The following is a 24,272-nucleotide window of genomic DNA, read 5'->3' on the forward strand; positions in this document are numbered from 1 at the left end:
GTTCTTTCTGCCTCTGAGCTTTAGTGGAGGTGAAAGGGTCTTGGGGTGGGAGGGCCACTTCCCCGTGGAAGGCCACACATTGTGCAAGGCCTGGCCTTAGTCACCACTGGTCCTGGGAAGGTTTGACCTGAAGCTCGTTCCTTCATTGCTGACTTCTTGATTTGTGCAGCGGCTCGTTGGAAAAGGTAGTGTGTTGGGTTTCATGCCCTTATGGGGCTTTGGAAATGACTTCTTGGAAGAGGAGAAATGACTCAATTTGAAGTTTGAGGTGGCCTCAAGTGAACAGAAAACCCAAGTAGGTCACTGGTGCATCCCTGGGTTTCTCATGCCCTCTTAGGCTTTGCTATGCAAAATGAACAGTGCTTTTCTTGCTGAGGCTAAGAATACCTTCCAGGCCAAGTTCCAAGGGCAAGCCTCCTCCATCTATATGAATTAACTGTCTTCAGCACAAATTTGAAGGAGTGCAAATGCATCTTTGTTAGAGCATGTTTTGAGAACAGCTTCAGGAGCACTGAGCGTATTGTTACTTGCAATGAGGCAGGGTTCCCAGACATTTCACTGAAATTGCTGTTTGGGCTCAGTTACCACAGTGACTAAAAAGTCTCTCCTTTGTTTCCAGGTTACTTCTTTGCCATAGAACAATTATTTATTTTTCACCAGCAGCACAAGATACATTTTCCTTGGATTCCCTTGAGTGTTTTGTCCTTGTGGTCAGTGAAAGAAAAGTTCAGTGACTCTGACTGCTACATGTTGCCACGGCTTCTTTTTCACAGCTGGATTTCTCAGGGTCCTGAGGTAGGGATGGGATTTCGTTCAGGGGTACTGGAGTTCATGACCAGTGGGTTCTGTTCCCCTGTTGTGGTTGCCTTTAGCTAAAGGCCCTTCTCTGCATTCCTGCTGAATTGTTCCTGTTTTCATCTCTGCCTCTTGCTCCCCTTCAGCCCTCAGTCTTGGTTCAAAGGGACCTTAAACCAGGGTGACTTCATACCTGGTGCAACCCAGCGACAACTCACTCCTGGGGAAAGAACAGGCAGTTTGTACATTCCCATCATCACCATCAGTCCACTATTTAAATTGAGTCCCTTCTTTTTTTTTTTTATCATAATATTTTCTTCCCATCATCCCACCTTTTGGTCACCGTTTGCCATACTTGTAGCTAAAGGCCTGCTTATATGCCCATATTGGTACACGCAGACTGTTTCTCACCTGAGAAATGGGCATGATGATTCTCCCATGCCTCCTAGGGGCATGCTGAAGAAAAACACGTTAAGTTATCCTGACCTCCTATCTTTATGATTATTGTGTGTGGTCAATGCACATAAACTGGATGGGCACATGTAGCAAAGCCACATAAGATGTTAAGGTGGTCTTCCTGGCTACGTGACAGCTCCTCATTAACAAATGCTCAGTGGTCACTTTGACTGGAGACTAGGGGCAGAGCCTGCATTTCCCTGATTCCCCTGGAGAGACCGCACCTCTTGAGAGCAGGGAAATCTCTCCCGGGGGGGCTGAAGTCCCATGGGGAGCAGTCGAACTCCATCCAGTGCATCTATGTAGCGGTCACTTATAATCATTTCTAATCTAATGAGAGTAATAAGAAGGCATGGAGTCCAGCAGAGATTTATTGGTCTGAGGGGATACCACTGACAGAGACAAAGCAAGGGACAACGTTTCCCAGAAATAAATGCTGACATTTATGGAAACATAGAGTGTACGTCCACATCTATTCTGAGTGTTTGCGTGAGAGCTACCTGGTAAGCCTCCATTATGGGTATATTTCCTAAAGGGTAATAAGTTTTTCTCTTAAGCTAATATTCTAAAGGGATGGATTAAATTAAAGGTTCATTTAAAAACTATTTCTTTTCTCCTGGAAGGTGAATAATAGTTTTCACTTGCACTGCTGCAGCCCTTCATAACATGTTTTATTTGCATATATAATTTGGTTAGCTGGCATTACTTCAAACTTAATATTATTCATTTTTGGTGAGTAAAGAACAATCTGGGCCCTGATCCTTTACATTAATCTCATAAATTAAGCACACTGGATAAAATCTTGTCCTCATTGATGTTGACAGCAAAACTGCCATGGATGTCATTTGGGCCAGGGTTTCACCTGCTCCTCGTGTGCTTAAACGCACACCTGAGTCCCTGTTTTACTGACATGCTGCGTGCTGGGCTCTCCTTGTGTTCAGCCAGCAACTCCTATCCTCCAATAGTGATGTGAAGACCTCAGGAGACAGTCTGTTGAAAAATCAAAGGCCTATTGCAAAAATACTGAGCTGTTTTTCACTTTCCAGGAGCTGAACAAGTTAAAGGAGTGAAATCCTGGCTGCCCACACCACTTGCACGTGATGGTTACTCAGGGTCAGTGTTTCCCCATGCAGCTGCGCAGGGATTGATTTTTTGTGTGTGTGTGTGTGTGTTTGAATAGGTCTATCTCTCAGCAACAGAGAGAAAGACATTATAAACATGGGAAAATCTGATATGGAAAAGCTGGCAAAGGAAAAAGTTCATATTTTTTAGGACTAATATATATGCATGTATCTAATGAATGATATATTATATATCTCATAAAAACTGTATTAAAACATATCAGGATTGTGAAGTGAAATATTGGGCTATGGATGGATGGTGTTCGCTGACGGAATAAATATCCTTCATGGTTGGCTTGGGTTCATTTTATCTCTTTATTTTTGACTCTCACTATTCAGTAGGGGGTTTCAGGCCTCCTACTCTCTGCAGAGGATCAGTCATTTTCTCCCTGTGGTATTCTCAGCAGAGCATCTTCATCCTCTGCATATTCACAGCTGACTGGGTGCACTGAAGTGCTCTTATTCTTTTTGTTTCCTGAAAAACTTGGTAGAGAGAAAAATCAAAAAGAGGGTCAACTAACTGGGCAGGTCCCTATAGGAAACTTGAGGACCTTGTTTTTGTTGAAATTGCTTGGTGCTTCACGATGTTAATCTTTTCCACCTGGTAAGTTAGCCAGATACAAAAGATCATGGTTAGTTTTTACTGAAAGGAGATTTTTTTTTTTTTTTAAATGCAGGTTAGGCTTATTTACAAAAACATACAAATCCTGACCACAGACAGAGTCAAAGAGCGAGTGACTTTGCATCCAGATTTCTGCCAGCACTGTGTTTTGTTTTTTTTTTTTTGTCTTTGCTGGGCATAAATTCCCTGTTTTTGTTTCCCCTTTTTATGTTTTTATGCTTTTGTTTTTGTTTTTCCTTCCCTGGACTATCGCCATTCTGCTGCAGACACAAAGCAATAACCAGATAAGCTTTCTGCTTTACACCTGCATTTATGTGCTTGCGTTTAGGATGGAAGCTGGGCTGAGTCCTTCCCAAAGGTTGTGCGAAGGGCAGCGACTGCATCCGAATGGCAGGAGTCTCCGCGCTCAAAGCAGAGATCATCTTCCCTGCACCACCTGGCTACTCTGCAAATTAATCTTTGGACGCCTGAAGATGGGCACCCAGAAAATGAGGTACGGCCAGTGGCGGTGTGTGACAAATTTAGATTAGGAGTAATCTGTCACAGCCAGGGATGGTATCCACTTCTGAACTTGCTGGCAAGAAATACTCATTGACATCAGTGGGAGCACAATGGGGGCCCAGCTTGCCCACAGTTACTATATTAAATGACCCGTAACTCAAAAGGTCTTGGATGAAATTTATTATTCTGCACCCAGCACATCAGTTTGCAGTGACATTTAGCTGAAGACAAACTCTGGAGAAGTGATAAGCTAGTGGAAAGCAGGCAAAAAAAGAAAAAAAAAAAAGTAAAAATAAATTAAGTCTAGTTAATTTTATTAATGGCTTGTGGCTTAAATAGCTGTGGGTAATTTTCTTCTGATTCTGCAGAAATAGCCAAATAGAAGGATTTGCAGATTCCACGGAATTTCCAAAACAAAACAAGTACTAGGAAGATTTTATTATGGAAGCTATTTTCACTGTTCAGTAAAAAGAAAGTCTTCCTATTTCTTGTCGTTGATGTAGGTCCTTCATTGACAGACCTTCCCAGTGGTCTGTTGCTCTGGTGGTGATGGTAGTGAAGGTCCCCCTCTTCTATCTCTATGTACATGTATGTGCTGACGTGAAATTGCTTCTTTCAACACCGTTCTATTGCTTCTTCAGTTTGGGAATTAAAATGGAAAGTGCATTCAATCCTTAATACAGAAAGAAAAATGGAAATGTTGTTTTAAAATATTTAAAGTGGTTACAATAGCAATCAGCACAAAGGGAATTTGGTTCATTTTTTTAAAAGCAGACCCACAATGGCAGGTGAATTGCAGGCCTTCGCCCTTGGATCCAGTCTCCCTTTGCATTTTGATGAGATTTCATGGTTCTTTCATTCATTTATGGTAATGAATCAAATTATGCTTTAAAAAGTTAGAAATGAAGACAAGAGATGCTGCTTGTTTAAAAGTATTTTGCATAAATGCAGCGCCTTTTAATTTTGGGTAATGCCAGTGATTGATAATGTAGTCTAAAAGCAAATAAAATGCTGGCATATCCTCTGCAAGCTTTTCTTCTGTTGATAAATATCATTGCTGCCACAGATATGCACATCTTTGTCCGGCTTTGTCCAGCTGTGTGCAGTAGTATAGAGCAATCATTTTATTATTTGGGCTGATAAAAGTACTGAATGTATAGGCCAGCTATTTATAATTCTTAGCAACCTGGTACAGATTTCTGAATGTTGCATAAACATATGAGGACAGGGCAAAGAGATTTGGATAGTCTGATGATCAAAATCAATATGTATGGGAGTACTTCTTGTGCTGCATTTTGGTGAGTGTATTTTTTTTTTTCCCTAGCCTGAATCTAGCTAATGCTTCAGAATTGTATATAAGTAATAACTAAGATACTCCTTCACAACTGCAAATGGCAACCATGTAAGGATGGTATCAAAAACCTCACACTCTCCAGACAGTGGCCTGGGAGGCATGCACCCTCTGAACCCCCAGAATAGTAGAGCCAGCCCACCTATGGAGGTTGGACCAAGACACAAGCACTGGTGGCAGGGCAATGCTGCAGTATCTTGAGGCCGGACAGAGACCTACTAACTAAGAAAAAGCTGAAGGTCTGGATGTGCTGCTATGGCAGGGGGCTGGAGTGTACGTCTGTGATTAAAAAGCAAGTGTTGCTTGTGGTAGCCCATAAATACAGCACTCAGCATCTCTCACCCTCCCGGTAGACCTAGATACTGGGAAGTTTTAACTCCATTTTAATACGGATATATATCCCTGACTGAAATAATAATATGCAGGGTAGTTTTTCAAGAGGCTTACTGGACGTGAAAACAAGTTCCTGGCTTTTCCCCTTTCATGGAAGCGAGCTGAAGGTCAGATTTACAACGTTTCAAGCTGCATTCTGTGCTCATTTACACAGCTGTAATCTTGAGTTATGCCACCCAGGACAAGGAATTGCTCCAGACTTACAGGGATATAGCTGACAGCAGAATTTAGCTCGGGGTTGCCAAAGCTCGATAGAGAAGGAGCTGTGAGGGTGGAATTTGGTGCTCTTGAAGTAGCTTGTGTATGTTCAAGGAATGCAAGAGCCCCAAGATTTATTAGTAGTGTTGCAGAGCATTATTGAAATTAGGCTTAATTATCTGTGTAATTTGCTGGAACCAGCATTTTAGCATTTTTGATCAAGTATATGCCATTAATTTTAAAAAGAGATATACCAGGCTGCTCTCAGAAACTGAAATAAAAAGATTTAAAGAAGAAAGTCAACAATTTCTAAACGGCTTATTCCAGAAACTTTGAAGGCTGTTGTCAGAGGAGTCCCTCTCTCCCTTTCACAAGCAAACAGTCCATCTGCAGTTTATCCATATGGAAGAAAGTTCACATCATCCCAGAGGGTTATTCCAGCACGCAGGGAAAGGAAACTTCTCCTCATTCCCAGGCTCGCCGAGCCCAGCCAGCCCTCTCCCTCCAGCCCCGCTGACACCACCCGGGCACGGCGCTGACCCTCCTTGCAGGAAGGTGCAGAAGCTGGGGGCTGTGAGCTGTAACCCAGCCAGCCCTTCGCAGGCTCCTGCTCACCCCCATGCCCACATGAGCTTCATGGGCACGGCTCCTTGCAGATGCACCAGCTCCGTGCCTTGTTTCTGCGCTGCCTCTGCGCCATCCCGCTGAGGTGTAGCCTGTGGTCCCTCGAGCTCCCAGCAAGGAGGGATGGTCTGAAACACTGCCACCATGCCAAGGTGCAGCAGACCTTGCTTTTCTGCTGATTTCTGTGGAAACTTCAGGCTTAGCCACAATGTTTGTCGTGTATTACATAGCAATAATGACACTTTCCTCTCTCTAAAAAAGTGTTTTACGGTTACTGTCATTAATATGCATGAATCGCTTGAAGCTTACTGCAATGTTGAGGGCTAGAGAAATACCAACACAGCTAGGTTATTAGCTGACACCTTGCCAAACCTCTGCCCGAGCAAGCTTTTGTTTTCGGGACAGCTGCTGTGTGGCGGTTTGCTGTTTTCAGCACTTCTCTAGTTGAGATTTTCTCCTCCTTATTCTCGCTACACCTTCCCACCCCGTGCCTCTGGTGGCGCTGAGGTGGTCAGCACGGCATTTCTGGGAGGCAAGAAGCAAACGGGGAGGGGAGTGCCATCACTGAAATGTTCTGCGCCCTGGCTGGGATGGCAGAGAAGCATCAGCTCAGGCTTTCCCAGTAAATGATTAACTTCTGTTTGAGCAGAGAGCCGAGCTGCGGTAAGAATGCAATTAATTACGCCAGCAGCCCAGCCAGGCCAGCAGTCAGCGGTGCTCTCACTTGTAGCTTCTGGCTCTGCAGGTCTGGTTTGAGAGTAACTAATTAAACGCAGGTGCAGGCTGGAAGACTTGTTGAATTAATGTACAGTGTCTTCTTTTCTGTGTTCCCAGGCATTTGTAGCTTGCAAGAAAAGAGCAAGCGCTTGATGCTACAAATAATAATAGAGTGCTGATGATGGAGGTAATTAATCCTTTATTATTCTAGTGTGATAGGCTGCTGCTAGGGCTGTCATCCAAGTACTTCTCATGCAAAAACGTGTCTCAGAGGTGAAAGAACAGGGAGTAGGTGAAAGGCTGAATAACATTTTAATGGATTCTCTGGTGTTATGGGCACAGATACATCTTCAGGTTTTTGGCAAGGCTGTCAGGACCTGGTGGTTGAAGCACAAGGCAGCATTCACTGCCCTGTGGTCTGAGCTCCATTTTTGACTCACTAAGGCCATTTTAGCAAGCAGCAGCTTAAAATGAAAATTCAGGCAGGTTCAAATAGCAAACGGACATAGAAGGGAAATGCAAGAATGTAACCGTGGCTCACTGAGGGCTTTCTTTGCTCTTTTACTACTTCATGGGCATCCTCAGCTGGCCGCTGTCAGTAACAGACAGCAGCTCTGATGGACTTTACGTTAATCCAGATGGTGCAGAAGCTGATGGTCTTGCCACGTGGGTGACTGGCTTCAAGTGGAGGTAACATGGCTGTCTAAGGAGCTGCAACAATAATAAATATTGTTTGGGGTTATTTATTGCTAATAACAAATGCCATAAAATGGTGGTGTTTGTGGGTAACTTTCTGTAGCTCAGGTAATGATCCTTCCTGGTTCAAATCAAACTGCAGGACTCAAATATCTTTTCCAGCAATAATTAAGGGAAAATTATGAAAATGGTAGCCTTCTGCTGTCTCCGTTGTCATTTCTTTGCTTATAATATCCTTTTGTCCCAGGTACAGGACTGTTATGATTTTAAGAGACAGCAAGAAGGACGTAACCTTCTGCAGTAGAAGCCACTTAGAGTACAAAGCATTAGGAAACTTCAGTCTCAACATGTAAAGGAAAAACAAAATAAAGTATAACATACGTGTTTATTTTAAAGACTAGCAAATCCGTGCTCTTCTTGTTACTTCACGATGAAAACGGTCCAAAGCTATTAGGAATGTTTATAGCGAGAAAATAATGGCGAGTCTAATAAATGGATTGGATAGGACAGACTGTTTTATTCAGTGTGGGAACCAAACACTGCCATATTGTACAGATTTGCTGATCTGGAAGAATTTTACTTGCCTTACAGAATGCAGCTCAAAAGCTGAGTGCAAGAAAATGACAGTTTTTTGTTTTTTAATGCAGAGAATTTTAAGACGGAAACATTGTTTGGGAGTTATCTGAGGGATTCTGATCAACTTATGTAAGTTCGGGAAATCAGCAATAATTCATTATCCTGCCATATTTTCCGGTGGCTTTTGTTTTCCTTGCATTGCAATCCTTAACTCAATAGAGGCAAATTGTACTCAAGTATCTAGATGAGGGTTGTGCGGTGCTGCGGATTTCAGTGTTTAGCTGTGTTAGTGAAACAGCTGAGGGCAGGTCGTAGGGCAAGGAAGGTTTTCAGTTCTTCTTTTTCTCTTTGCTGGTTGCCTGTGGGAAATTTTGCATGGTGGAGTGTTTGCCCTCAATGAGTGTGCAAAAATTTGAAGAAAAAAAAAAAAAGGAAAAAAAAAAAAAAGCAATTATATGCTATTTTATCACTGTTTGTATTTTACAATAGCAAGAATCCTCACTGACCCCCTCCTGGCTGTGGATTCTGCTGGGAGAGAGGTTGGGAAGGGGATGGCGAAGCCCTAAATTACTGCTCAGCTCGTAGGAAGTCTGGCTGCTGCGTGCGTGAGCATAACCACGTGCTGTGCTGGTAACAAGTATGATTTTGTTTTCTGAATGCCACACCTCCAAAATTTCCAGGAAGCTGCTCTTTGCTGCTGACAGTTGCTACAGAGGCGACTGCAGCAGGGAGACGGGTTTTGTTCGTGTCTTCTTGCCTTCATTAATTTCCAGTGTGTCATTTCAGCTGCAAATGCGCAGTTACTGTTAACGTGTCCAAAAGCATGAAGTTGGCTAGATGGCTATTTATGTCACAGTAAATATTTGATGAGGAGGTGTGGGTTTTTTTTTTAGCTATAATCAAAAGATGCTATTGGGATTTATAGGCCTGAAATATTCCATGTAACACATGACTATGTGTTACCTTTACTGTTTCCTGAGGGTTTTTTCCATTTTCCTTAGTAATTTGAACTGGAGAGGTGGTGATTCAGAGAGTGCTGGTATGAACTGTTGCACACAAGCTGCGTAGTAGGGGAAAACACCGAGCCTCAAATGCCAGGTCCCATGCTGACGGGAGACACTGCAGCCACTGAAGCAATAAACCCAGACAGACTATACAAATATGTGAATGTACAAATGGATCTCAAAGCTGTGATTTTCATATTCCAGCAATCACTGCATAGGAGTGCGTGACTGACAGCACAAAAGACTTAGATTTAGTGTAGAGAGATGTAAATTGATAAGCCAGTAGACAGCCATCATTCTTCCTTTATTCTCTCTCTGTATCCCATGTCTCTCTCGGCTGGCATAATCAAAGCTGACATAGTGCATGCTATAGCAAGTTATATTTTTCGTAATTATAAGACAGTACATGAGATCTGAGGGTGTTATTCAGGAAATGGCACAAAGCTCACTGAAACACGCTTTTTCAGAGTGATCCTCTGATAATATTGTTTTTCTCATAGATTCTTGATACTCAGACTCTATGTCTATGCCTTTAAGCTTCTCGGTGCTTTAAGAAGGGATAAAGGAAGGAGTTTTTTTTTTTTTTTAATGAAGAAGAAAATGTTCAAAGTGTGAGTCTTCCCCTCCACCCTCAGCTGAGTCTGAAGTGCACATGCATCTGAATGCTACATGTGTTTCTAAAGAAGGGTTTATGGGAGCCTGACTTGGGGGGATGAGGTAGAAGAAGTCAGCAAACCAGCACATGGAGATCATCTGGAAAGACCTAAAAGAGCAATCTTTCTTCACCTTAGCACTGACTGTTGGGGCACGCCTCTGGCCTCCTATGAGGAGGAGAGGCCGAAGGGTCCTTTTGCACTGATCCATCTCATCAGGGTCAGCCGCCTCTGAATTTAACTGCAAGGTTATTAGACCAACAGAGAATGGATTGTAAGATACACCAGAGTTATTGTGATGTAGTTATGCTTGGAAATCTTTTTCTCAGGTCTGAAAATGTGTGGTAAAATCCAAACGCTCATATTGCAGCTCTTTGACCTCAAATGCATATACATTGAGATCCCATCTGAATTCAGTGGATGTGAAACTTCCAAAGAGAGGCAAATAAATAAACCTTTCCTTGTTTTGGAGCTCCAGCAGGGAGGTGCTGCAGACCTTCTGGACAAATCCCACAACCATGAGTAATTTTTCATATACTTTCACTTAGAAATGCTCTAGTATTTTTCTTGAACTTATTGAAAGAGCAAAGAGACAGAAAACTGGCATTTGGAGTTTTGACTTTAATTACGTTAGGTTGAAAAACAGTAGTGAAAACAAGATTATCTCACTTGATATGGAAGAAATTTTTACTTTTGATCCAAACACTGTTGTCTCTTTCCTTGTCAGCTGTCCTCAGACTTACTTGCAATTCCAGGAACAAACTGAGAAATCTATTGCTGTACATCATGGACACCTACATGCAGGCCTTGTCTTCTCAATGGTGCATGGGGTTGCCATGCAGGCATGAAACCACATTTCTGCACAGTACAGGTGCATGGGCTATAATCCCATGAAAATCGAGAGTGACTGGGATGAGTTGTGTACTTGGCAACTGAAGTTTGGTAGTGCAGTCTTATATTTGGCCAGAATGCACTTCAGGCTTTTCCTCCTGCCTTTGCTAGATCTGGGTTGCCTTCTGCATGCTTGTTGCAGTCCCCCTACAAATACGGCCAAACCTCCCTGCATGGTAGTGTGGGATAACTTATTTATTGCTGTAAAGGATGCCGTAGAGCCATTGGCGGACACTAAAGCAGACCAAGAGTTTGTCCTTCACAATGAAGACCCTGTTTCTTGCCTTGACATACCTCCTCACCTAATTGGATTCCCACAGACTACACCAGTGGCTTTGCTCACCAGGGTCCAGGCTCGTGATTAAGGCCATAAAAATATTGCTTCCTTTAAAATCTAAAATCTCAGAACAGAAGTTCCCCAAATACCTTCCTTTGCCTCACCTACTCAAACACACAGTGGCCATAAGGAGAAAGGCAAGGCATTTCTCTCCCTTTCATCTTCAAAACAGGGATCTTTTCACACCCGTAGCGCCTCTGCTTAAGTATAGCTAAATAGGCAGTTTGAAAGAGGCATAACTGATTAATTCGTATTTTCCTTTAAGCGATTAACTGAGGTGTCAGAATCAGGAGCCTGTTTGTGCTAAATTGCCTCTGTAGTTGATGGGGAAAGAGAAGCACTTCTGAGGGGAGATTTAGGTCTTTGGTGCCCTTTGGATGTGCCTGTTTCCTGATGCAGGTGATGCACCTCAATTTTAAATGCTTCCAGTTAAGAAGGATGAGCCTAGTGTTCTGCACGGGGTCAGGAGCTTGCTGGGGAGAAGTGAGGAAAGGCACTGCTGGTTATTTATGCCTGTCAAAAGGCAGCTCCTTGTGTTAGAGCAACTCATAGAATAAAAAAGGAAGGAAGAATCCGAATATTTTGGCTAGAACTAGTGAATAAAGCAGTGCCTCGCTAATAGCTTAAGTGAGAGTGGCTGTCTGAAATATTCTTTGAGAGCAACCTGAGGTGACTCCCATCAGTTCTAGTGCTGTTTAAATCTTTCACCTGGATGCACTGATGTGTTATTGTTCCTGTCATCGTAGGACTTTTCACCAGAGACCAGCTTCTTGGGGGATTATAGGGAGTATTTTGGAAAATAACACAAGTTTTTCTGTAATTCTTGCAGTGCACACACAATAAGAGCTGCCCAAATGGACACTGCTGAGTGATTTTGCATAGGTGATGAAAAAACTATTTGGAATTGCTGTGCTGACTTGCTATAAGTACAGACTAGTTTCAATCAGAAAGAAAAACTGCAAAATCTTACTACCAATTTGCTAGGCCATCCAATTCACAGGATGCTCATGCCAAAAATGTGTTTACTGGACTATTTTCTGAACATGGTCATTATGCTTCTTTGAAGGTAATCCTTAAAGAAAGGGTTTATTTCTTCCCACTTCTTTTTGTCTGTTTCTCTGGCAGGAATAGACCTTGGGGAGCTTCTTTAGAGTGAAGTGTGAGAAACCCATCTTCTGGAATGTGTGCTGTGTGTTTGTTGCATATTCCTTCACAATTTGCTTTTAAAATGCATATTGGTTACAAACTAAACCTGAATGATCCATTATACTCTGGTGTGTAATTATGTATTTAGGCCACATACTACATGCAGCTTTAAAAGAAATCTGTATGGAAACAAATTGCATTACATTTGCAATGCCTGAATGTAGTTGAACAGCAGCACCTGACGCCTTTCAAAATACTGAAGTCATTTAGACCATTTTCTGGAGTAATTATCTCCCAAACCTCAGATTCTCATTTCAATGCCTTTGCTGTGTAGGAGCTATAAAGGTCTCAATACCTCTACAGCATAGCAGACTGTGGCTTGGAGAACCTTGACATAGATTTAGCGCTCCTGTGAGATGTAGCAACTCAGAGCAGGGTGGCTGGCCTCTGGGAGGGAGCATTACGTGTGTCAAACACACAGATGAAGACATGTGCCAAGGCGACAGGCTCCCCAGGGAGTGAGGGTAAAACCCAACCTTCGTCTTCCCAAGAGTTAGCGAGGAGCAGGGATTTAAGTTTGGGATGAACAGCTGTGGGATTTACCAGAGAGAAGGGTGTGCCTGTATGGCTGGCCAAGAAGATGGAAAGGAGCTTCTTTTTCCTCAGCACTTCAGACTGCCACCGAAGCAGTGTTGTTCATCTCCCCAGCCCTGACTGCGGTCTTACAGTGTAGTACCACACATATTCTTCCTCTTTAACTGACACCTGGCAAAGTACTCGCATCTCAGGGGGCTGATCCTTGGAAAGAGCTGTGTGTAGCATAAGTGGCAGCAGGCGCCCGTAAGGAAGCTGCGTGCCTGCCTGGTTTGATGGCGTGGAGCAAGACCTGCGTGCTTCCCTGCCCGCATGGAGACAGCGGTTCCTGTACTGAATCTACAAAATGCCTTCCTCTGCACAGTACAATCCGTGATGTGAAGAGCCACTCTTATTAGCACTGGCATGTATGACACAGGACTGCAGTTAAGTGTTTTGAGGGCTTGAGGGTGAGGGTGTTGTTTTTCCTTTTCTGGAGATGAACACTCAGGAGACTTGTGTTAAACTTGGGACTTGGCAGATCCTCATGCTGATTCTGCCACTTATTTATTGTTTGGCCTCAGGCTAGTCACTTAACCTCTTGCCGTCCTGATTTCCCCATCTGGAAAATTATATTTACTTACTTCTCCTGGGGATTGTGCAGGGCTTAATGAATGCCTGTAAGGGATTTGGAGATCCTCAGATCTGAGATGATACAGGACTGCAAAACATTAGCCACACGCGCAAGGAGGAGGGAGTGCACGCATGCCCGCATGGGAGAGCCTGTGTGCGTTCCCAGCCCACGACACAGTCCGAAAGTGCGATCAGCAGGGGAGGGTTGTACTGAGTAGTTTTGGATGAGCTCTTCTTCCTTCTGCTCTCTTCAGATTCTCTGGAAGAAAAAGGAGGCAAGTGACTGAATAGAGAGCAGGGCAGCGAAGGTTAACTGCTTTCTCCTGTTGGTCCCCTGGATCTTCTTGTCAGTGCGGTAACAGCTGGATCTCCCAGGAAGGTAATGATCTTCCCGGATGCTCAGTCTTGCTGCAGGCTATTAGTGAAGCCACGTGGCCCCTTTGCTGCCCATTTCTTTAGCAGGGAAAAATGAATCTCTGACCGAAAAAAAAAAAAAGCCACACCAAAAAAACACCTTCCTCCATATAATTAAGCAGCATTAGAACGAGGCCTGTGCCTTTGCTGATGAACTTCAGTGAAAGCAGATGGTCACAATGGTATTAAAAACTAAAGACTTCAGTCAAGCTTTTAATTGAAAACAATTGGACCCTGCTGGATGGTAATTACCTTGGCTGCTTGCAAATAATATCACAGCACTGCTACCTATGAAGGAAGAACTGAAACTGAGTTAATAAGAACTGCTTGATCTGCATATAATAAACAAGGAGCATCCAAAACTATTTTGTCTGGTAGCTTTTCCCCTGCAAGATGCTTTCAAGTGGTTAGCAGTGTGTAAAGGAACACGCAGTGGCAGAAATTGAAACGTGTGAAGCGTTAGCTGGGCTCATAAAACAACTTGAAGAGCCTGTCTTCCCTCACCTCCCTCCTTTTTTAACAGCTGAAGTCCTAGACAGGTCTGAGAAAAGCAGCAAAACAAAATAAAGTGAAAAAGCTCTACGTTATCCAGCGTTCCTCCTCTTCTGGATGGCAATGACAGCAGCAGTCTGCTTTGATCTCATATTATCCATTTTCTCCTTCTCCTGATCTACTGAAAGGCTGGGGTCTTCTGAGCACCCAGAATATTCTCCCACACTTCCCCCCTTCTTAACTGGGTTTTAATGATCTTTACCTTAATGTGCCTCAATCTCTAACAGAGCAAATGTGGTATGTGGCATTTCTGCAGTACTTCAGTAAGTGATGTGCCAATTTCCTCACTCTCCCTTCGAGTGCCAGGATCAGGTGAGGTTTTGAAGGCTGGCCCACCTAAATTGCTCCTAAATCCTGTTGGCTGCTGCCTGCTCTATCTTTGTTGACACAACATGACATTAATACTACTTTACACAGTCTTTCTTGCTGGGGAAGATGACCTGCATTTTTGTGGGTGTGTGGCTGGAAAAAGCAGTCTCAATGTCAGATCTTTCAAACTCACGTCCCAACTGTGTATAGAATGAAGCAAATCTTGTCACCTTCCACATAAACACAATTTTTCATGTGGCGGTGCTCTTGGGCATAGCTTTTTGTCCCTTGTGAGCAGACAAGAAACTGCTGCTCCAGAAGACCTCAGAGTAGGAGCTGCTGCAATTTCGCAAAATTAATGAGTAGCTGTGAACTGCTAGTAAAGTGATGCAATGATTTTCCATAACATATCATTTTAGAAGCAATGACTTTACCCGCTCTTTCTTTTCCTATCCAAATATTTGTCTTTTCAAGGCACCAGCCAAGAGTTTGTCTTGTCTTGTCTGGCAGAATGATGAAATGAACTGTTCCAGTATGTTTCATCTGCATTTGATGATTTTAAGCCTGGAGTTCAACTTTCATTCACTTAACTCACCATGATTAACATGGTGAGTGAAGTCCTGGATTCATGTAAATCAGTAGAAGCTTTCATACTGTCTTCTGGGGGATTTTGCTTATTTTCATGTAATCAAAGTACAATATCAGTTTTATTGATGTAACATCTCTGAAACTGCTGTCTGAACTCAGCCACAAGACATAAATGTATCTCACAGAATGAGTAAAATAGATACTTGAAGTCATTACCTGCTCCCACCCAAGCTGAGGTATTCTAATTTGTGTTTGGGATTTCCTGCGACCTTGTCCTTGGATTTTCCTCTGCTGCTGGGCTCTTGGAGGAGAGGTCCATGGCTGATGGGTCAGGTGCCCTGCTCTGTCTAGTAGTCTGTATGTTCCAGCTGATGCCAGGGCTGAGCAGATTATGCCCACAGCCTTTCCAGTCTGTTCTTTATCAAGAACTTGGGACATATTTGCAGTAGGAAGTCTGCCTTTCAAAAGTGCCTTATGCTACTGGCTGTGGTGATTTTATCATTTTTATAACACCTACTTACTTTTAACACTACAGAGTATGATCACTTATTGTAATTGCTGCTTGCGGCTTCAAGGGACCTGGTATAGAGCACGCGATTTTAAAGGTATATGTAAGGCATAAGCTCTATTGATCTAAAGTATTCTGAGTGATAAACAGCTGCTGGGTTTGATTAAGGCTAAAGGGAAGTTGAAGCGTTTAATCAATCTCCAAAGCCGCTCCAAGCATATTACAAAGCAATTGTGATTATTGCTATTATATGACAAACTATAGCATAAGAAAGAAAGAGGGATCATTTTTCTTGGAAACATTTTGTGGTGTTGTGGTGCTTCTTCTCAGCCTGCTTGATGCTGTCACCTCTGAAGCCTGGCTAAATGACAGAGCGTGCCAGCTCAAGCCGACTAATCCTAAAGGGAAAAGGCAAAAGTCAGGCCTGCAAGAGCAGGGCCTTTCAGCTCCCCCGTACCTTCTCTTTCCCGTGTCTAACCATGGCCGTCAGCAAGCACTTTGTGAAGGAGAACAGGAAACAGGGCAAACGTACAATAATGCTGGCCAAATTATAACCCTCTCTGCTTCTTGCAATCTTCACTTTCAGGATGTTCTCAGAGGTGGGCTATGTTTGTGCTTTTCTATACCAAACAGCCCTGAAGGCACTTTTCTTCCATTATTTTGTTTAATCACTTCTTGAACCTTTGGGCAGGCTTGGGCTTCAAAACATCCCGTGGTGGTGTGTTGTACAAGACTGTCATGTGGCTTTGTAGAATAGTACTTTTTTTGTTCTTGTTTTTAAACTTTCTGCCTGGTGATTTCTTTTAGCACCTTTTTTGCTCTTGTGTTAAGAAAAGCAATGAATAATTGTTAGCTGTTCACCTTTTCTGCTTCATAGATGTAGAAATCTCTGCCTCATCCTGCTCTGCTGTCTCGTCCTTTTCCAAGGCTTATTTAGTCTGTCGTTTCCTGAAGCTGACCCATTTCCCTGGCCACCCTTGCCACCTTGGTATCTGTTTCCTTTCTCATTTTATTGTGTGCTTTTTGGAGTGACCAGAATTCCATACAGTACTTTAAGGTGTAGGCTTTTCTGAGTCTATCACTTCTTCCTTTTTCAGGTGTTCAATGATCTGTACATATGACGTAGCTTATAAGCAATGTGTGTCATGTAATTCTGAAGGCATGGATATAAGAAGGATTTCTGAAAACTAAGGAGCTGCAGGAATCTTAAGTCTAAAATTTATCTTATATTTCATTTTAAATATAAAAATGGAAACTCTATAGACAGAATGTATCTCCCACTCACACCCCTCAAAAAAAAAAAGTAATATGAAAATAAATTAATGGACAAATTTATTAAGCAAAAAAACCTTCTCCCTGCTGTATTTACAACAAAGAAGTTACAGCACTTAAGCCTGGAGAGGATAGCATTTGCGAAGTCTTACCTTTGCTACGGGTGGCTAGTGTCAGTCCTTTCAATAGTTTCTGCAGTCTTTCTCCCCTGAATGTAGAGAAGTACAAACTTCTGTGTGCCATATTTGATTTCTCTCTGAAAATCAGAAGGTAAAAAGAGAAACTTAAATGACACATCAGATCTTTATTATTCAAGTGGGGAGAAACACCAGAAGTAAATGGAGACTACACAGTGATAAATGAATTAGGCACAGATAAAGTTGAGTGACACGAACAGGGTATAGTATGCACTTTTCTACCTATATTAATTTTAAATTCATATCACTATCCTATATTTTATTTCCTTTTGGGAGAAAGTGACTTGCACTGAATCTCTCTGGTTGCTAGTCAGCCCAGATTTTCAGCTGTTGGTGGAGATAAACTCTTTTGAGTTAATCACTTGAAATAAATTTGGGAAAGCAAGAGTGGAAGGGTATCCTACCCTCTTCTGTTTCCCAGTTTCCCTTGCTTTCACCCGTCTTCAATGTGGTGCATGCTGTGTGGAGGGACCTCCAAAGATAATCTGTGCAAGCTTTGCTTTTGCTGAATGAATCCCATACATGTAATTCAGATTCCTTTAGGTTAGCAGGCAAACGCACGATATCCCTTCTTTTGTTTGTCTATTTTGGCATCTCTTTTTAAACTTTAAAATGTTTGAAGCTTCTCATGACCTTCGTGTGAAACCCCATCCATGACCCTAGGAGGCTGAGCTGGAGGCTGAGCCTGGTGCAGTTATCTTTGTTGCTTAAGATTCCTATTGCAACAACCATTAAATTTGCTTTGTAGTGGTTTCATGTGAGAATCACAAGTCTTCTGGGAAACTTATCCTGACTTTCACTTTATAATAGTATGAGAGTCTTGTGAATGCACGTTCTTAAGTGAGAGTTTAGACCAGTAAATAAAATTTTAATTGGGATATCTTGAGGTCGTTCACAGATTGTTGGAGCTGGAGCACTTGGCCTGTGAGAGGAGGCTGAGGGACCTGGGCTTGTTCAGCTTGGAGAAGACATGCCTGGAGGGGAACCTAGCAGCAGCCAGATGCTCAAGTCCTTGACTTATCTTGAATATCACTAGTTTCAGTGAGCTGAATTGCTTAGATGGCCGAAACCACAGAATGAGCTGATTGATGTTTTCCCATCCCATGTGGAAAGTGCACCACAGCAGCCCCCTGACAAGAGCCTTGCTTTCCTTAGGATGCAATCTGAGGAGTGTTTCTCTTGCAGCAGTGATAGCCTTGCACTCCTGCATTGTTTCCTCAGTGGTGACAGCAAAGCCTGGTGTGGCGACACAGCAAATTGTTAGGAGGACCTGTTCAGGTTGAAAGCAATCTTATTTTTGTTTGTTTGTTTATACCTGTTTTAATTTGATTCCTCTTGTGGTTATCTGGGTGCAACTGCGGTGTAGTGCATTAGTCGGAAAAAACAGCAGGGAGTGCTTCAGCTGGTGCCAGGCTTCAAAGACGTTCTTTTCAGGCTGTAGCTTTGGAGTCCATTTTCGTGAGCCCCATGCAAATAGCAAGGAAGCTGAACTGAACTCTGATGCACTCAACTTCACTTGTGCTCTTTTGACCTTTTTGGGGTTGCAGTCTAACCATTTGTTAAATGGCCCCATCTCACAATGTTCATGGGTGCAGAGATTCATTTTAAGCCTACAAGATGATTGGTGTTTCATGAGCCGTTCTGGATGGGCCCTTGCAGTTCTTCAGGCACTGCTGCTGATTTACATCAACTGCACTTAGACAGCTGATCATCCCAGTTGATGTCCTCTGTCTGATTGTCTCAACCTTGTTGCTATTTTATAACCAGAGATTGCATCTGAGCAGAAAGATGGGAATGTATCAGCTACTTTGAAGAAAATCTGTCTGTACCAAAGAGGATGGGGTTTTGAGGAGTTTCAACTGGCACCTAACTTCTGGAAACAAAACATGATGCCTTGTATGAGGTGGGCCTGATCCGGCACCCTAGTGCTCAACCTTGGCATTGATTCTGCTGGGATCAGAGTGAATCCTGACCAAATCAAAACCTGTTTCTGTTTATGTTCCCTTCTGAAACTAATCTCTTTTCTCTCCACTATGCATATTTCCACCTTTGTGCTAATGAAAACACATAATTTTTCCAGGGGGCAGTATGGAAAGTATCTGAGAGCTTTGGCCATCTCTCTGAAATATTGCAGGCGATTTGGTGTTTGCTTTGGCGTGTTGCTGTGAAAGATTGTAGAGTGTGTGTGTATACAGAGAGAGAGAGAGTATTCCTGGTCATTATACCTTTGTGAGACTGCCAGACTGCCTGGTCTGCTCTGTTTCGCTACATGTAAAAAGGCCTCACAAGCACTCACAATGTGCTTGGACCAGGCACCAAGTCTGAAAACAGTTCAGTCAGCTTGAAAAAAATTACCTTTCTGCCTGAATATTGTTTGTTCCCCATTGTCACAAGTAACACACAAGATTTCTTGTCAGTGGAGAAATTTTTCCATCTTCCCTTGTTTTACTTTGTGTACTGGGTAACATCTCATATAGTGCATTTTCATAGCCTGACTGTACCAGGCAGTCAGTTCCCCCTTGGGGTCTTAGAGACGCTCTTCTAAACAGAGGAATGAGAAATAACGTGTAAAAATCAGCAGTAAGATTCAGCCATGGATGTTGCTCTTGACAAAGGACATATTTTCCTCCCATAGCCCTTTGCCTTCTAAAGAAAGATGAGATAAGGGTTTCCAGGTGGAAGGTATTTCTGTCCTAACTAATATTTCTCTCCTACATTTGCCAATACTGTCCAGCTGAAAGCTCCCACAGTACCCTTTGAGAAGGTAAAGGATAACTCCAGGAGCCCATTGGTGATTTATCCTGCCCATGAGAAAGCTCATTCTAACAGCTAATGATTTCTGAGAGCTCCTGTTGAAAACTCGTGGGCCGCAGGATCTGTGCTTATTTGGTAATTGTAAAGCTTTTTAATTTTGATTTGGAGTCTGAACAGCAGTTTGGAGAACTCAAATCTTCCTTTATTTTTTCTAGTGGCAAAAAGTATTTTTCCCAGATTTCCTTTTCTGGAAGGAACAGCTGGAAAACAAACATGCATTGATGGGAATTGCCAAGTAACTAGATCCAACCTGTGGCCCATCTGGCCTTGAATCGTGTCTATAGTAGCATTGAGTATTTGGAGGAAGTTGCAAATATTGCTGGAATGGATGATTATAAATGACCTACTAATAAACATGTCCAGTGCTTTCCTGAGAGCTCTATCTTAGCTTTTGTTTCAAGCAGTGACTATTAATTTTAGCAGGGGAGATACAGTAACTGATACTTTAAAATTTTTATTTTTTTGTTTCACCTGTTTGCTGGCCAATTTTGCTTTACAAAATCTGTAAGTAGGGAACACTGATGTTTTCTTTGGTACTGAAGACATGAAGGAATTAACGGATTCAAGATTGTAAAGCCTTCCATGAATAATTTAGGCTCTGTTTCCAACAAATATTCGCTCTGCTACATTCTCACTGATACTGGGCTCAGACATTTGTGGTATCAGCAACAGTGCCAAACCCCTGTGAGCCAAAAGGAAATAGGCTTTTATTCAGTGTCAGCCATCAATCTGTCTCCAGCCTCCAGGACATACTCTTGTCAATTAGGGGCTTCTGCTTGAGAAACCTGGTCTGTTGGCTTGCAAGAGAATAGATAGGCCCAGGCACGTTTGAAGAATTACCTCTATGACCTCCTCTGTGAAATGCTGGGCAGCCCCACCAGCCTTGCTCCTCTTACTGCTCTGCTTCATGTTTTTCTTGTGAATAAATATTGCTGCACGTACTTAGGCTAATGTACACAATCAGTTTCTCCTGTAAAAATGATTGAACTGCCTGAGACAGAAATGACAACAGTCTTCTTAAGTGAGTTTCTCTGGGTCTGATGACTTCCTGGCATTATAAAGATGGACGAAAGCCTGGGAAATTTATAGCCGAGCCTGCCTATGTTGGATTCTCTTATTCCTGCCACTGATACAACGAGACCTGCTTCTGCAGTATGGTAAATGGGCTTCCTTCATCCAGAAACCACCTTAGGAAAGCTCTGCCAGCACACACCGCCTCTCACCCATGTGCTGCTTCCTGCGCCTGAGGGCTCAAAATGGCGTCCCCTCCGCCGGGGCATGGCGGCGCCTCTCCAGAGCTGTCCGGGGGCGAGCTGCTGCGTGTGGAGAGCTGCACAGCATCGAGTGCAGCGCTGTGCGTTTGTGAAGATAAATGGACTGGGAGGAAAAGCGCTTTTGCTGTGCTGCTGCAATTTTAATGTGAAAGTGAGACCCTGAAATGCTCTGTTCTACTTCAGTAGCTCTAAGAGGAGCCTTTCTCCAGAGGTCTCTGGTACCCAGATTAATTGAAATAACTCCAAAAGGCTCTTTTAAATCTAATTCCCTCCCCCATGTATGCAGTCTCTTCTTCACTTTTTTCCCCCTGTCTACACCCTCTCTTGAACAAAAAGCTTTCAAATGCTTTTCTGGAAAGAACACGAATGTAATTCAGATGAAGTTAATGTGAAGTCAAGGTTGAATGCTCTTCTCCCTGAAACCGCTGGCAGTGGCTGCGCTGGCTGGAGTGAGATGGGAGCTCAAACATAACTGGGAGACTCAGGATGAACTGAACAAAGAGCAGGCTGGAGGCTGGAGATCACCACTCCCTCCTCCCCATGCGACCTCCTGCGCTCACGCTGAACCCTTTGATCCCTGTCCAGGGCATGGTGACGTGGCAGCCTGGGCCCAGGCCAGGGATGTATGCTGGGCGGAGGCTGTTGTCATCTGTGGGGGCTCTGGATCCACCCTGTACCCTCGTTTCCACAAACACTGCTGAGCATCGCAGCGGGGGGCATCGCTGCTGGTGCTCCTCCAGCTGAAATGCAGAAGCGTCCCCTCTAAACACAGCTCCTTTTACCAGAAACAGCTCTAATAACAAAATTTAAAACAAGTGGGCCTGTATGTTGTAACCACTGTTCTATTTTTGCCAGGCACGTTTCTATTTGACATAGAAATGTAAGACCGCGCGTGCAATGGTGCTGCTCAGGGCACAGAGCTCGTGTCTCTCAGGAGTGGTGGCTCTGGGAGAGCCCCACAGATGAGCACAGCTCACTTGGGAAGGTGCTGCTCATGGCAAGAGCAGTGCCAGGATCTCACCCATGGGAGCACATCCTCTGCACCACCTGCTTTGGGGCAGTACTTTAGCTCCTTATTCTTCTATAGGAGTTTTATTGCTGGGCTTAGTGAATATCAAGAAGTCTGAGTCCTTTCAGATGTACTACTACTGTCACTCATGTTGACATGGCAATGTACAAAATGATTTGAAACTCTTGATAGCAAATGTTAATTGGTAACGTAATCAGTGGTGGAGGTGCAAGCTGTGGTTACTTGTGCTTCTCAGCTGCAGTTGGTTGTGGCCATTCTTCCAGCAGCAGGCTGGAAGAAGGAGCTGGTTCCTCCTCGCTGCCTCTGCAGTTGTGCCTTCTGATAAGTAGCCTCCAGCACAGTGGCACAAGTGGGTTTTTTGTGATTGAAGACTGTCAGCAGCAGACTGCATGTCAGCTGTAATAATAGTCTCTGTTTTCTATTAAATCCTACAGTGAACCTGATATGGGTTCTGATCTTTATTATTTCCATGGGATGGTCAGAAGAGGAATTATACCATTCCCTATCTAAATCTCTCTGGCTAACTCCTACAGCACAGTCTTGCATTACCCTTTTATTAGATGACACCAAGCTTTCCCAGGTGGTAGATCCACTGCCCCTAGCAGGTTGCGCAAAGGATGTTGCAACCCTACAATTATTATTCTAGTGCAAATGCTAAAACAGGTTGAAGAGGATTTAGAAACCCCTTCTCTCCTCAGTTCCCTTCCACAAATTACTTTAAAGGTTGGTGAAATAAATTTAGTTCAGACAGATGAAAAGCAGTGTCACAGCATCTCCTCATTCCTGTGGGTTTTTACACAACATGGCTTAAATAACGCAAGGACAAATGCCTGGAGCAGGAGACCGCAAAAACACCATAAGCCTCTCAGTGCTGCAGCTCAGAGTTCAGCTGGTGCCACCAAGAGGGGTCAAGACACTTTGGGGCAGTTACCCATGGCTTGGGCACCAGCTCGGTGCTGGCAGCTCGGATGGAGCAGCCCCTGTTGTGCTACTCTGATGGAGCTCTGCAGTTATAGCAACAAAAATCCTCTGCTGTAGATGAAGATAAACTATTTGATGCTCATCCAGGGAAATCAGTCTCTTTGTATGGGGTAGAAGTGGAAGCCATAGGGACCTAGGACAACTTTATGCCTATTTATCTATTACTGCATCCACACTGAGGACTGTGGAGACCCTGAGGCAGCAGTAGGAGACAGGAGAAATGCCCAGCGCTGTTCCATATGGAGTTCCCTGGAGCTTAATGCTCACCCCTGGCTGCAGCACTTATGTGTCAGGGGCGAATCAGCCCCTGGAACTGCACAATGACAGGTTCATCAGCCCCAAAGCTGTGTGTGAAGATAAGGCCCTTATCCTGAAGCTGAACTGCAAGACTGCCCTTAGGTGAGATGCTGCAGTTGGTACAGCTCGAGGGAAATATGGATCTGGTTTAGGAGAGGTAGCTGTCTTTAAGATGATTTTAAATGTTCGCATTTTTTATGCAGCATTTTAGAGCGTTTCAGCTGCTCCCATCTGGAATTCAATTCCTCTCCCTGTTAATCAATAACAGGTCTTAACAAAACAATATCTCACAGGAGACACAAGCACACAGTGCTGAACAAAGCAAAACAGCCACTGGCTTACAGCAACAATTGCTGCTACACAATAGGTTTTCAAAGCTCAGTATATATTTTGTCCCTAGTGGGAAAACCATAACAAGACTGAATTAGTGGCTGGGCTTGCCAAAGGGAGAAATTAAAGTGCAACTGTTTGTCTGACACCTTGAAGTACCTTTATTTATTTTGGGGGAGAGGACAGAGTGAGGAAATAAGATGCCTGTTGGGGAAAACTATTTTCTGTGACTTTCCAAAGCGTGCAGTGGTTCTGCATGCCTGGGGGGCTCAGTCCAGATCGGGGGGCAGCATCACTTGCTGGTGAGAGTGCTTCACGGTGGTGCTGGCACCTATGGGGACGTTGCCTGCAGAGCTGGGGAGCTGCAGGGATGGAGGTAGGAGTGCGGCGTTCGAGGGGAGGACAGGCTGGGAGGCTCG

At 43.6% G+C, this 24,272-nt stretch overlaps 2 long non-coding RNA genes across 2 annotated transcripts in view; one reads left to right on the top strand and one right to left on the bottom strand.

Annotated features, from left to right (window-relative positions):
• Window positions 1–24,272, top strand: part of LOC310898103 — a 241,419-nt gene that overhangs the window by 5,388 nt on the left and 211,759 nt on the right. Inside the window, exon 2 of the long non-coding RNA XR_014582959.1 lies at window positions 3,323–3,487. This is a non-coding gene — a long non-coding RNA (uncharacterized lncRNA). The remainder of the gene's footprint in view (window positions 1–3,322; window positions 3,488–24,272) is intronic.
• The window catches only part of LOC310898105, a 44,267-nt gene continuing 28,214 nt past the window's right edge, over window positions 8,220–24,272 (bottom strand). Inside the window, exons 2-3 of the long non-coding RNA XR_014582962.1 lie at window positions 17,083–17,186; window positions 8,220–13,546 (exon numbers count right to left, since the gene is read on the bottom strand). This is a non-coding gene — a long non-coding RNA (uncharacterized lncRNA). The remainder of the gene's footprint in view (window positions 13,547–17,082; window positions 17,187–24,272) is intronic.

Source organism: Anser anser (genome assembly GCF_964211835.1).
Source record: "Anser anser genome assembly, chromosome: 3".
Classification (NCBI taxonomy): Eukaryota; Metazoa; Chordata; class Aves; order Anseriformes; family Anatidae; genus Anser; species Anser anser.